The 14518-nt window shown below is 47.4% G+C and overlaps 1 protein-coding gene across 1 annotated transcript in view; it reads right to left on the minus strand.

The window, feature by feature from the left end:
* Positions 1-14518, minus strand: part of LOC146170762 (cell-death-related nuclease 7-like) — a 74456-nt gene that overhangs the window by 20105 nt on the left and 39833 nt on the right. The window lies entirely within an intron of this gene.

Below are 14518 nucleotides of genomic sequence, written 5' to 3' on the forward strand. Positions count from 1 at the left end.
ATGCAATCACCCATAGCACATGTAACATGAAAGACACAGCATCTTAGCAACAATTAAAAACAACTAGAAAGTGATCACCATTGAAAGCAACCATGTAAAAACAAAATCAAAACGATATAAAATGGAACAGTTACACCCCAAACAACTGCGGGGGTAATAAAATGACATTTCTGCATTCAAATATATAACGATCTAGTGAAATGGCAGTTTAAACCTAGTATTTATTAATTTCTGATGAGAACATTTACAATATATTACCTGGAGGGTACTCTACAATCGACCATGTCCATACCATAAACATGATCATACCATGGACATGGGGGACAGAAAAATGATGGAATAGAACCAGCCGCAATACGTAGCATTCATCTATTATGACAATATTTGCCTAAGTCAAAACCTCATCAGTAGTGCACGCATTGTGAAATCATGCTGTAGATGACACAAAACATGTGAAGGCAGCGCAAATTATGTATAGTGGCTGCATATATATATGCAGCCACTAAAGATAATGTGCACTGCCTTTCATCTACAGCATATATATGCAGCCACTAAACATATTGTGTACTGCCTTCATATATATATATATATATATATATATATATATATATATATATATATATATATATATATATATATATATATATATATATATATATATATATATATATATATGGAAGAGTTGATTACATCTGATTAATAAATTAAATAAACGTAAAATGAATCACCAAGAGTTTAAAAACACGACGGTGGATTTACTTCGACCCTTCGATCAGGGTCCGGTCTTTTTCAAGGCAGAGTGCCATACACAATAGCTGCGTCACACGTGGGAGGGGCTTCACGCCAAGAGCCGCTGTCTCGCGTGCGCAATTAGACGAACTGGGACGAAATTTAAGACGATGGCCTCTCAGGACACACACGCGTTACTAAAATTCTACAAAATGGCATAGCCCTAAAAAGTATTTGCCTCCAAGTTCTCAATATAAATATATACGCTAACTTCAGCCATTTAAAAAGGTAATTATTGAAGTTTAGTAATTACTGAGTTTACGGGGACAATAAGGACCCCAATTCGTGTCCGCCTGGCCACATTGATATGCAGAAGACTAAAAATCGTGAACAGCGTTGAAAATAAACAGCAGTTGACATGAGGGCTGGTAGTAGTAGTGGTCGAATATGTCAATGTAGAATAGGTACTAAACGTATATACAGACCATGGAAAGGAAAAAAAAAACGAATAGAATATGATCAACGTGCAGCGCATTTAGCGAGTACTAACCGATTATGACCAGCAGCTGAATGCAACAGAGAGGAAGGTGCGCAACAGTTGAATCATACCGGTACTCACCTATAGAGCTAAAATGTAGATGCTAACGAGAACTGTTCTACTTGAGTTAAAGGCAACGCAGAGAGCCGTTTAATAGAACCTGCAAGTGTGCTAGTAAGAGATAAGCTTGCAGAGCAGCCCACAGAAAGAACTGCAGTTATTGACATTAAAGTCAAAATAAAAAATAAATTATATGGGCTTCACATTTACTGCAAATGAAATATAGCCAATAGTGACATAGGGTAACAATTTGGATTCCAATTGAAGGAAAGAGTCGCAGAAGGTGGCAGAAAATTAGGTGGACGGATGAGGTTACGACGTTTACAGGGATCAAGCAGATGCAGCCATCAAATGACTGTGTCAGTGGAAGAATATAAGAGACGCCTTATTCCTGGATTGCGAATAGTCCGGCTGATGATAATGGCGATATTTTTGTTCTCTACACTAGTCGCGGTTGGCACTTTCAGCAACGTATCTCGCTAGCATTCATTTCGTATATGAAGGCGAGAAGATATAATTTACGTCGACTATCTACCAAGACATAGCCAAGCGAAGCTATGGACAATTGTTTCGATCGATATACAAGATTTGGCCGACATAAATAGCAAAAGTTTTTTTCTCTTTCTCTGTATTAATGCCAGAAAAATTTGATGTATTGCAGAGAAGTTTGTAATTTAAACTAGACTTGAGTGAATGATAGAGGACGGATGAAGAGTTTCTCTAAAGTATATAATTTGGCTAAATGTCGGGTCAGTTGAGAATACTATTGCCAATATGTAAGCACTTAAATAGAAAAAGCGCACCGCGGCTCTCATTTAAAGCGACCTTCGCCTTAACAACTTTCGAAAATAAATATGACTACCCTTTTTGACGTTAGCATGCTTTTGGGAAGCAGCTCTTGTCTTCGAAGTGGTGAAAGTGCAAGCGCTTGATGTGGATGCAATAGGCTTGGCCAAAAGTTTGATACAGGGTATGAGTGAAGCTGTCAAATTATAGTTGCTTGAAAGTTTCAAACCAAAAACTTCATTTATGAGAGAATTTCATTTATGGACGGAAACATATACAAACGCACTATCATCCAAATGGAGTTCATGATTTGAGTAGTGTCTAGATGGCTGTGAATACGACATTTATATTTTGGTACCCTGCTAACGTACAGTGAATGTCTAAACTCTAATATTTGCCTCACAGTTTTGAGCTGCTTCCACATGTTTCTTGCAAAACGAGAGTTTCCAGTATTACCGGAAAGGCTCAGCGAAGTAAATGGATGATGTGATGTTTCTTCACCCAATTTTGTGACATAAGCTAAATATCTTTAGGCCAACAGAAACTGCCCTAAACAAAGAGAGGTTGTAAATGTGCTTCCTACGCTGGCATAAGGTCTATTGGTTTGTTGTCATCAAAACCTTGAACTCCATTTGAACATATCAAATTTGTATGTTCCATAGCCCTTTTCCGCTCCTCAAAGAACTACATTAAAATTCTTATTATACCTTTTTGCTGATTAAACATATTATACGCATTTTAAAGTTCATCTTTAGAAAACAAATAGAGATATTGAAGACTTGAGAGGAAACGTCATTTACCAAGGTATGACGAAATTTCTTTCACTCACGTGAAGACAAACAGCATGCCAGTTGGTTTCACGCCTCTTAGGCTGAATTATGGTAAGAATCGATTTTTTTTAATTGGTCCGGCATAACGTAGTCTTCCTTCTGTACATTTTCGGCTATATTTGCCTCCCAAACATCCAAAACTCCTAAAACATCCTCCATGTACCTTTCACGCCAGAAGGTTTCACATCACAAGCGATTGGTGCATTTTTTTTCTCCCTTTAATCTTTCCAGGCTTTGACAAACACTGAATATTGTGCTTGTGTCAATTATGAAAATTTTGTCTTGTAAATATTAGTCCTCATCCAGTCTAACCGGGTGGAAAAATTCACGCACTATTCCTATTTTGTGGAAATCGCAGACATGTGTTCGCTGCTTTTTGTATAGTTATATACTTCCGCCATGAAACTGCGATATATTGGCAAACAACTGAAACGTACAAAATTAGCTGCAAAATGCAGTATAGAGCAGTTAGAAAAGGGTTTTATTCCGCAAGTAGTTTATGCTTGATTTGGGCGAAAGGTTGTAGGTGAAGTCAAACTTTTTAGAAATTTTCACCCTTTGGTCCGAGTGACGTTTTGAGCGTGGACTTTATTGTAGCCTTACCGCATTCTTTTTCTAGATAATAATTAAAACAACTTCGATGCGTGCCTCGATAGTTGCATTTTTACACCCATTTTATAGAATGCTACAGAACTGCTACAGGCGCATGCGGGAACAGCCGCTGCCCACGTTTCATGACACGGAATGTGTGCCACGTGCATCAGTGCTCAGTATGCGAGAGCGGATCGTCTTGTCACATGACGGCCCTTGCTATACACTCGTTGCCTCTTGCTCACGACGGCATGAAAATGAAGGGAAAGAGGATTTATGTCAGTTGTACCTGAACTTGCGCACAGTTTTGACAGTGTAATAGATTAAATTCATAGTGGTAGAGAAGTGACACGCAGCACGTTTTGAAAATGCCGCAGCCGACTATTATGCGAGAAGATAGAAGTTTGTTTCGAGTTTCTACCGTGGCAGTATATGTGTGTATTTTATCAATATAGGAAAACGTTTTTTAACGCCCCCAATAATTTTCAACTCTGCACTATCCCGCATGTGTAAGCTCAGCCTTGGCTGTTAGTTTTTTGTATATATGAATATTCATTACATGCGCATGTATCTCTACGTACACGGAGGGAAAAAATACTTTCCGCAGGCATAATCTACATTTTAGTCGGTGTCACTGAAGATACGTGCACTATCCATGAGCGCGACTATTTCATGACTAGTCTCGCGTTGCCAGTTTCGTCTATAAGGGACGATATGATAAATTGGGATGTTCTTTTTTGTATGCACATACAAATATCAAACTCATAATGCGAGACAAATGAGCATGCTACTTTCACCGCTATTTGCCCCTACTATAGGCGGAAAAACAAGGAGTGTGCCAAGACCGCCCTACCAACCGATGTCAACCTTCGTCGGGCCACTCAGCCGGCTCCTCCGCAGCCCCCTATAAACTATGGCTATCCTCCTCTTCCAGAGCACGCGTTCTATTCTCCTCCCGGTTCCTACACAGCAGTAACTCAGACACCTTCCCAGTTTCAGCTCTGGTGCTCTCCATCTCGTCAATCTCCGACGCGTCCGATTTCCAAGCCTCGTTACTCTCTCCAATCGTCTCCACAGTCACTCGTTTCCCATTCGCCCCCTCCTCCGTCCTTTATTGAAGAACGCTTTCATACCCTTGAGCTCCGTGTAGCCACTCTGAAAGTGGCCATTCACCCCCTCAAACAAGATCTCAACAGCATCGATCGCCGCCTAAATTCTCTTGAGGCTCGCATGGATCAGCTACTCACTAAAATTGATTCCAAATTCTCAAACATAAAGAATGTCGTCAGTGACTGTCTCAAATACCAGTCTGACCTTGAGCGTTGCCTTCAACCGCATAAGGAGGCTATCACCCAAATTGATGCCAAATTCAATAGCCTCAAAGCTCACGTCAACGTTCAGTTTGAATGCATCCTTAATTTGATCTCCACCTTTCAGACTTCACTGCAAACCATCACCGGTTCTCTTCCCCCTCCTCCTAAGAAACGCGATGGTATGCCACAGCGCAATCAAATTAGATGTCAACATGGAGGACCTTAATATAATTCAATGGAACTGTCACAATCTCAATACTAACCGCGCTCCATTACACCAGTATCTTCTTGCTCTCCCCTCTCGGCCCCACTTCCTTCTCTTCCATGAAGATCGCTGCTTCGAAAACGTCCCTGGTTACCGAGCATTGACCTTCTACTTACTAACCCCCTATCTTCTATCTACGTTCGCCATGACTTCTCGGTAGCATCCCTTGAAATTCCTTCACTGCTCCAATCCTACCTAGTGGGTACCCTCGACTATCTTCCTCAGGCTCACCGTAGCCTGGCATTGTTATCCTTCTACAACCCCCACCCTCCCTACTCACGCCAAACATTTCACGGCCCCAGGTAAATTTCTCACCACATTGCCCTCTCATACGGTTATACTTCTCTGCGGCAACTTCAATTCCCCGCACACACTATGGTGTTATCCGCACACCTTTCGTGCCAGCCACCTACTCCTCTCCATGGCCCAGCAAGCTCCCCTCACTCTCCTCAATACCCCCGGAGTACCCAATAGGGCGGTGACACGCGCTCGATAATCACCGGAGGTCATCATTGAGACATGACAAAAAGGGGGTGGTCGTTCGATGCCCGGCGAAGCCGGTAAGTAAACGTGGAGAATGAAACGAAGACGCGTTGACTTGAAACAACAATATGAAGACGTTTATAGGCTCAGAACGAGAAATACCCAAAACATTTAGAGAGCAGCAGTTACATTCTAATAGGCAACGACACGAGTGAAGAAACAGTCTAATTAAATACTTCGAATTACGTATACAGAGTCATGCTTTTCCGGGATGGAAGTAACAGTTCAAGTAACAGTAAGGGAATTAAAGTTCAGATCAGTTTCGAACATACTGTAAAACAGGTATTTGGCTGTGATATGTTCAGCGCCTGATACTGAAGAGAACGACGACAAGCTCGCTTCGACGCTCGTACGTTTGCTGACACAGGTCTCACGACTGATCGCAGAACGTTCCACTGACTGTTGACGACGTATCGCCCTGTTCAAGGTCTTCTACAAGTGGTGGAGGTGCCAGCAATCCCTTCAACCTGAAGCTCAGCCTACTATCCCCTCAGCCTACCACTTCCGCGATGCCTGAGACCGCCAGCCAACCGCCAACCCCATCGCCTGTCAACTGTCAACTGTCCCGGTGCAGCGCGTCAGCGCGGCCCAGCCATCTTCAGCGGCACCGATGACACGGATGTAGAAGACTGGTTGGCGTCGTATGAACGCGTAAGTGCGTACAAGTGGGACGACACCATGAAGCTCACAAACGTCATTTTCTATTTGAGCGACGTTGCCAACCTATGGTTTCACAACCATGTGAGTGACATTTCTACCTGGACAGCTCTCAAGACCAGCCTGACCGAAGGTTTTGGCCGTCCCGCTATGCGTAAGCTTCTCGCCGAGCAACGCTTGAAAAGTTGGGCACAACAAACCGGCGAAAACTTCACCAGTTTCATAGAAGATGTCGTAGACCTCTGCAAGCGCGCAAACCCTACCATGAGCGACGCCGAGAAGATCGGACACATTATGCAAGGCATTGACGATGACACCTTCCAGGTGCTCGTCGCCAAAAACCCCCAAACTGTGTCTGACGTTATCAGCTTCTGCCAAAGCTTCGATGAGCTGCGCAAGAGGCGGCTTTCCACACGACGTGCTGGCCTTCAGTAGGCCACTCTTTCCAGCTTGGCTCTCTCTGGGGACGGTGCCCAGGACCAGCAGTCGCTAATTCAGCACATTAAACAGTTCGTTCGTGAGGAAGTCGCACGCCAGCTGTCCTTGTCCACCTTCACTTGCCCGCCAGCACCTGCGCCTGCGCCGCCGCTCACTCTCACCCTTCAGCGAGTCATACAAGAGCAGGTAGGTCGCTGAGGTTCTGCCTTCACCTCCTCAGCAGCCGTTGGTGGCGGCTCCTCTCACGTACGCTGATGTTTTGGTGCGGCCACCACCCCCTGTCGCCCCTGTGTACAGCCGGCCTCCCCTCCTATACGAGCCTCAGGGACGTCAGCAAACTGAGAAACCTACAATCCCCCTTTATGGTCCGGTTCTCCGCCGTTGACCACAGCCACACCCTTCCAACCCCTGGCGCACACAAGACAACCGACCTATTTGCTACGCCTGTGGAGTCGCCGGCCATGTGGCTTGTGTGTACCGCAATCGTGGCCCTCGTCCCTAAGACTATACATGTGAGCCGATGTACAATCTTCCCCTGTTCCCCTCGCCCGTGTTCCCTGAGCCTCCTCCGCAGTCCTCTTCAAGTTACGATCGCCGCTCCCACCGCTCGCCTTCTCGTGGCCGTCGTTCCCGTACTCCGATGCTCCGCCGCCAATCAGCCGTTCACACGGAAAACTAGCGGCCGCAGTTCCGGAGGCAAGAACTGCGGCATCAGGGACCAACTCAAGACCTGTTCAAGTACCAGCCAACATTATTACCATATTCATTGAGAGAGTTCCTGTCGAAGCACTTGTAGACACTGGCGCAGCCGTTTCAGTTCCTAACTACGCGCTCTGTCGCAAGCTGAAAAAGGTAATGACGCCGCTTCCTGCAGTTTCTCTTCGCACCGCTAGCGCTCAAGACATTCGACCATTAGCCGCCTGCACCGGTCGCCTTGTCATCGACGACGTTCAATACACAATAGAAATAATTCCTCGTCCTCGCCCACTCATCACACGACGTCATACTTGGTTGGGACTTCCTCTCCAATCATAACCCCATAATAGACTGCGCCCGTGCTCAACTTGAGTTATCACCCCTCAGTGACACTTTTTTCGACGCACATGCTGCTGCTGCCGCTACCGTGCACGTCGCAGAGGACACCGACGTTCCGCCTTTCTCCTCAGTGCTTGTGCTTCTTTTTTGTGCTGCTCTTTCCGACGCCACGGTTATCTACACACCTTCGTTACAATGCGCTGACCAAAAATCCGTGTTGCTGCCCCATGCTTTGCTGACAATTTTTCGCAACTCAAATGCTATTTTTGTTTGTAACCCGTGCCCCTGCCCTACCACTTTACTTCGTGGCCAGTCACTGGGTAGAGTTGCTTTGCTCGATTCCACGCCCACTTATCCATTCGGCGATACCACCACCGGCCTTCACATCAGCACCATAACGCCTATTCCTGTCGCCACTCCATCATCCCTCGAAGTTTTCCACCGGTCCATCATTGCTGGCCTGACGCCCTTACAACTAGCCCAGCTTGCCGCCATCCTACAACGTTTCGCGGCTTCGTTCGACTCCCAACAACATTCGTTGGGGCGCACAACTACCATTACTCACCGTATTGACACCGGCACCCATTCCCCTTTGCGCCAGCGTTCGGGCCGTGTTTCAGCCTGTACCTGCAATACCTGTAAAACAGGTATTCGGCTCTGATATGTTCAGCGCCTGATACTGAAGAGAACGACGACAAGCATGTTCAACGCGCGTGATGGTCAGGAAAGAAAACGACGACTAAGCTCGCTTCGACGCTTTTACGTGTGCTGACACAAGTGTCACGACTGATCGCAGAACGTTCCATTGACTGTTGACGACGTATCGCCCTGTTCAAGGTCTTCTACAACAATACATTTGACCTGGGAGCGCGGCGGCAGTCCATCACTGAGACGACGCCGACGGGCGGCACTCGAAGCCCACGGTCCTTCCGGTGCAGCTGGCGGTCTGAGAATGCGGTGCCGGCGGCGGCGCTGGTGTACCCCCCGGGAGCACGCGGCAGCTCGGGTTTCCTTCTTCGGGAGCGAACTGGGCGGACTGCCTTTAGGGCCTCAGCGGCTCCTTTTTAAACCCTTGTCGACGATGCCTTGTACGCAGGGTCGGGGTGCGAAACAAAACACACATAGAGAGCACAAAGTAGTTCACTCACAGAGGAAGGCCCACGTAGACACACCACACTTCAGCACTGCATGGCCGCCCATGTTAGGATTGAAAAACATAACGCACAACAAAAACAACAGTCCCGTACGCCCCTAACTTCGGTTCTTCGGGGGGTCACATTGCCAGGGGAAAAATAATATACGGATATACAAAGCAAGTAGTAGGGGTGACTTTGAATGGGGTAGGTACGACATAGGCAGCACGTACTCTTCTGCTCGAGCATGGAGAGAGTTGTAGCTAACACAGGGAAATCTATACCGTTCCGAAGCAGCGTGCACGTACGCGCTCTTGCGCGCCCGACCGATGGTCACATATACAGGTTGCGGTGAACATATGGGGTTTACAAAACAACGATTCCGCGTGTGTATAAATGCAACATGGGCAAATTATTGGATTACGCCTATTCAGTGACACGGCCCCCCACTTTCGGAATATTATCGCATAATATTCTAGACACACAGAAGGCGGCACACGGGCCTATGCTATACACAAGTAAGCTTGCGGGACAATCATAACCGTTATATAAAACTAGCACATAAGTCAACCTACACGTATGATACAGCATTTGAATGTCAATACAGTGAATATTATGCGAAAGAAAATATAACCTGCTAAGATAATCGGCTCCCACGTTTTCCTTGCCCTTTATATGCTCGATTCTGAACTGATACTCTTGGAGCAGCCAGCTCCAGAGCAGGACCCTGCTGTTCAGTTGCTTGGCCCGTTGCATGTAGCTCAGGCGGTTGGTGGTCCGTTTGAACAAGGAAGGGCACCCCGCACAGTAGTTGGAAAACTTCTGAATCCTCCAAACCAATGCCAAGCACTCTCTCTCGATTGTGCTGTATGCTGCTTCCCTGGGGATATTGCCTTACGTGGACCGGTGTGCTGGTGGTGAGCTCTAGCCGACATTCAGCCCAGTCCGTTTTTCCCGGAACATCGGAGAAAATGCGAGCATGTTCTGAAATTACACCTCGAAGCTGCTGTCGTTCATCCACCGTCAAGCTATCAGAAAGCTTCACGTCTTGTTCGCCCTCTGTCTTCTGACAAGCAGGAACAGGAATAGCCCCATCGCTGTCCGATTCAGGTATGCCACAGACCGCGTGGCATACCTTTTCTCTTGGCTGGCTTTCATGCGCCTCGTATCTTTTAAGCAAGTTGGCGTGAAAAATCTATCTCCCTCCTGCTGTCTCGACTACGTAGTCTGCTTCACCTTTCTTTTCCTTGATCTCGAAGGACCCCTGTCAATGAAGTAGTAGCTTGTTGTTGTCGGTAAGCAGCGAAATCAGGACCTTGTCTCCAGGTTCGAACATCCTTCGTTTGGTCTTTTGCGCGTCCAAATGCCCGGCCATTATATCGTCGTGTGCGGTTTTCAATGCCGCCTCGCGGTGGCATTTTGGGACAGTCAGCTGACGCAGTATCTGCCTAGTTTTCTCTGTGTAGCTTCTGCATAATAGCCCATCTTCCCGCCTGGATTCTATCTTGCGCTCGGCGTCCCGGCACGTGAGCTTCATACCAATATGGGAAAACAAGGATCGAGCGACTTATCCTCTGCTTACTGATCCACATAACTCTTTCCTTTCGGCTCCTCCGCGACATCGGGCGTTTTGAGCGCTTGAAACTCTCTTGGTTGCTTCCTGGTGTGTGCACGAGTTACAACTGCTACTACAGCTTCCTCGCCGACGAGTTCGCCACAAACTGGTTCTTCAACCACCCCCCTCGGGTCATTAGGCGCCCTTGCTCCGTCTACATTTCCCAGAATTAAGTCGTAAAGAGGTTCCTCCATGCAGAGAGCGGTGATGATCCCCGAAAAATACGGGGTGTCAACATCAACCCGTGCCTCGGGCAGCATTTTCGCTGTTCCGTCGACTAAGTACACAGACCTGCACTTTACAGGCCTGTTTACTGTTAAAAATTGAGAGAGTTGTAGCTAACACAGGGAAAGCTATACCGCTCCGAGGCAACGTGCACGTACGCGCTCTTGCGCGCCCGACCGATGGTCACATATACAGGTTCCGTGAACATATGGGGTTTAGAGAACAACAATTCCGCGTGTGTATGAATGCAACGTCGGCAAAATAATGGGTGCCGCCTATTCTGTGGCAGGCGGGCATATACTCCCAGCGCCACACAACGCAAAATTTAGCTACAAAATCCACAACGGTATACACGGACGCGGCTCCGTATACAGGAAGCTCACATAATAGCGCAGTGGCGGTAGCTATTGATTCCAACCTAAAGGAACTAGCTAGCGCCTCAGTCAGGGAATGCACGGTAACCGAAGGGGAGGAGCTGGCCGTTGCTCTTGCGGTGGTAGCCGGGTATCAAAGTAACACGTCCCTTACCATTCTTACAGATTCGAGAGAAGCGTGCCGTAACTACATGGACGCCCGCATAGGTCGCGCCACGCTCAGGCTCCTCCAGAGCGCCACCCCATCAAACGTCACACACAACATCTACTGGGTGCCAGGACACACTGACAGTGGGGAACGAACGCGCCGACGAGGTAGCTCGAGGGTATACGAGTCGAGCTTCTCCCCAATCGGATGATCTACCCTAGCCAGTCAGCCCTACGTGCTCATACATTCTGAACTGCTATAAGGGTGTACGGATCCGCTATCCGCCGCTTCATTGTGATCTAAATCAACAAGAGGCAGTGTACTGGCGAAGACTGCAGACAGGAACATTCTCAAACTGCATATCTTTAGCAAGATTTACTCGTTGCAATATCGGGACACCTGCCCATGATGTGGTAGCTATCCTTTGTTATACAACATCACGTGGGAATGTAGAAATAATGATAGCTTTCGTAAAGACCCGAGTGCGGAACAGTGAGAGCGCCGGCTCTCCAGCAGCGATCTGGGTTTCCAACTAGGTCTGATCCAGCACGCCCAGCGAGCAGCGAAGCTCAGCGGAGCCCTGGAATAGGGGCACCGACCCTGTGAGAAGGAAGATGGACCTCTTCTGCTACTAGGACAAGACATTTCTAGAGAAATTAACGTAGTTCCTATCCTATGCTATCCCTGATCTCGCTTACTGTTCTGGTCCTATATCATCTCAGCGGTAAGCCACTGCCGATATCCTTCTTAGTGACCACTATATTATTTTCATCTCTGCCCCTCTTCGGACACCCACCCGCAAGCAGCGCATTCGACATACTGACTGGCAGGCCTTTCGCTGTCTCCTCTCCTCTGCCTCCATCACGTCCTATGAGGAGTAGATTAATGCCCTTCTCCAAGCGGCTTCATCCTCTACTCGCACGGAGAACACTGCATATACCACTTCTGACCCCGACCCCCATCTCACCAGGCTATGGAATCATCGCAAAAAGCTTCTCTGAACAGCCAGACTGCAACTCCGCAGCATCCAATTGCAGAACACCCTTTCTAAAGTTGTGAGACGATATCGTGATATATTGTGCTACGCTTGAGGGTTCCCGTTGGAATACCCTATGCAACAATCTTGACACGACGCTCCTTAAAAAATGAACCTGGACTCTTTTTCGAACCCTCCTTGGTGCCACACCTGCCCCTGCCCTGACTATTGATAAAGCCGAAGCCACAAAGTCTCCCAACGAGGTTTTCGCAACACTTGCAGATCTTTATCTCCCATAGCTTTGTCCCGTTGTTACCCTGAATACACAGGCTGTGCAAGCAGTGACCTCGATGGCCCTTTTAAACTGCGCGAGCTTGATGCTGCACTTCTTGCTAACCCCACTCGCTCGACTCCCGGTGAAGATAGAATCACTTACTCCGCTCTTCGCTATCTTCCCAATAACGCAAAAGAGCACCTTCTCAACCTCTATAACACCGCCTGGGAAGAAGGCTCTCTGCCATCGTCCTGGACTTCCTCAGCTATTTCTCTCATTCGTAAACCTAGTAAGCCTCCAGGCTTTTGAAATCTTCGGCCCATTTCTCTGACCTCCTGTGTCGGCAAGACAATGGAAAGAATGGCGCTCACTAGGCTTAGCGGGCATTTGGAGCTTCCTAACATGCTCCCTCACACCCTCATTGGTTTTCGTTCCTGCGTATCTGCACAGGACCTTTTCCTCAATCTTCAGCATACTTTCTTCACCTGTGGTAGCTCTCAGTTTCACGGCCTGGTCACAGCTGATGTCCGCAGGGCATTCGATTGCGTCTCCAATGACCATATTCTTGGCATTAACAAAACCGACTGCGGCTCCCGCATGTATAGCTACATTCGAGCTTTTCTTTCTAATCGCGAGGCCCATTTCCGAGCATTGAACTTCACTTCTACACCCCCCCGTCTCACCCGGGGTACCCCGCAGGGTGCCGTTCTTTCACCCACCCTTTTTGATACCACCATGGCTCCTCTCGCGGTTCAGGTATCGTCTGTTCCCGATCTTCAGCATTTTTTTACGCCGACGACACCCCTATCCAGTCAGTCCCTCTGCCAACTCTTTCCCCTCCAGACGCCACTAACCTCCGTATACTTCCTCTTCAAGCCAATATGTCATTGGTCCTGCATGCTGGCCGCCGACATGCTGCTGACTCTCATCATACTCCTCCCTTCAATACCCATGGAGTCGTTTACACGGATGCCTCTTATGTGGCTCCTCGCGGGTCCGGAAGCCAAGTCATCTTTCATCCTCGTCTATCTACCCCTGTCACACACACTAGTGATCCCATTCTCTACCCTCCGGATATTATCTGGCATAAGGTCCTCTCCATCATTTATGTGATTCAATGTTTCCATTCTCTCCCACCTGTGCCTCACTATATTATATACAGTGACTCCCAGGCTGCTATCCGTGTCATTCAAACTAAACGTCTAACACATTATCTATCCACTGAGCTATGGCCGCACTTGTTGGGCTGCAGCCCTGCCCCGTTTTCCTCCGATGGATCCCTGGAAACTCAGGGATTGACGCAATGAGCTGGCAAATCAGCTCGCCCGTAAAACTCGTAGCCGGGCACCGTTCATCCCCTGGACAAGATCCTTGTAGGGCGGGTCGAGACTGTCTCTTCGCGCCACCATCAGCGAATATTGCAATGCTGTTCGCTTAGACCGCAAACTCTACCCTGACCCTCATCCTAATCATTCCGTTGGGGAGGCTCTTATCCTTCGGCAAATACATTTGAATACACTCATAACCCCTGCACGGCTATATCTCTACAATCTCTAACCTTTCACACTGCCTATTTTTATGTCCAGTTGCATTGCAATCGGGATTGTTTCCCACCTCCTATCCTACTATCTGGACGTGGTGGACTGTCTTGGTGCTGAGGGTGAAGGGCAATAGCGCCTTCTCGTCCAGCAGGACATCAATGTATTAGGCGCCTACGTGTTGCGCCTCAATAAACTTTTACGACTACTACTACTACTACTACTACTACTACTACCACTCCCACTACCATGGTTTGCATTGATTCTCAAGGAATAAGTTTAAATGCAAAAGGTTTAGTACGTTAACTTTGCACCTTCCAACTAGCCTGCGGGTGTCCTTGCTGTTTAATTCCATTGACTGCAAATAAAAACAATTATTTTGCACTACGTACAATGATATGTATATTAGTAGGAAATAAACAAGTTTGTGGAGTAAAAAATTGCAGTGTT

The sequence above is a fragment of the Amblyomma maculatum genome, unplaced genomic scaffold, assembly GCF_055883805.1.
Source record: "Amblyomma maculatum isolate TAMU_Amacu unplaced genomic scaffold, ASM5588380v1 scaffold_53, whole genome shotgun sequence".
Taxonomy (NCBI): Eukaryota; Metazoa; Arthropoda; class Arachnida; order Ixodida; family Ixodidae; genus Amblyomma; species Amblyomma maculatum.